This window comes from Priapulus caudatus, unplaced genomic scaffold, assembly GCF_000485595.1.
Source record: "Priapulus caudatus unplaced genomic scaffold, Priapulus_caudatus-5.0.1 Scaffold2204, whole genome shotgun sequence".
NCBI lineage: Eukaryota > Metazoa > Priapulida > Priapulimorpha > Priapulimorphida > Priapulidae > Priapulus > Priapulus caudatus.
In genome coordinates, this window is record NW_014579265.1 from 23,296 (window position 1) to 23,953 (window position 658).

Here is a 658-nt window from a genome sequence, read left to right on the forward strand (position 1 = left end):
CGTGCGTGCGAGAGTGTGCGTGAGTGTACGTGCGTGCGAGAGTGTGCGTGAGTGTACGTGCGTGCGAGAGTGTGCATGTGTGTACGTGCGTGCGAGAGTGTGCGTGTGTGTACGTGCGTGCGAGAGTGTGCGTGTGTGTACGTGCGTGCGAGAGTGCGCGTATGTGTAGGTGCGTGCGAGAGTGTGCGTGAGTGTACGAGCGTGCGAGAGTGCGTGTGTGTACGTGCGTGCAAAAGTGTGCGTGTGTAGCAGTATCAGTATATTTTTAGGTATTTCTCATCGATTCTTCATTAAAATATCTACGATTTCTTAAAGAAAATAAAAATCCGGGCCGCCTACCCGCGACAGCAGACGCGCAGATGTTCATGTGTTTCTTACGGCGACTACGGAAGGCGTCTTTGATATTTGCTCACGCTGTTACGACATTTACTGAACATTTCTATTTTAAATCTATTATCGGGAATGACCGTCGGCGTCTCCGTCGCTGTGCCGGCGGGATACAGAGACTGCGTGATGCGCCGGTGGGGAAATGTGTGCGTGCGTGCGTGCGTGCGTGTGCGCGCGTTGACGCGCTGTTGTTAATATCGTTGGATAGCTTTGACGTTGGCGTTTCACTCTACATGCAACATGTTCTGTTTGCCTCTATGACAAATACGAC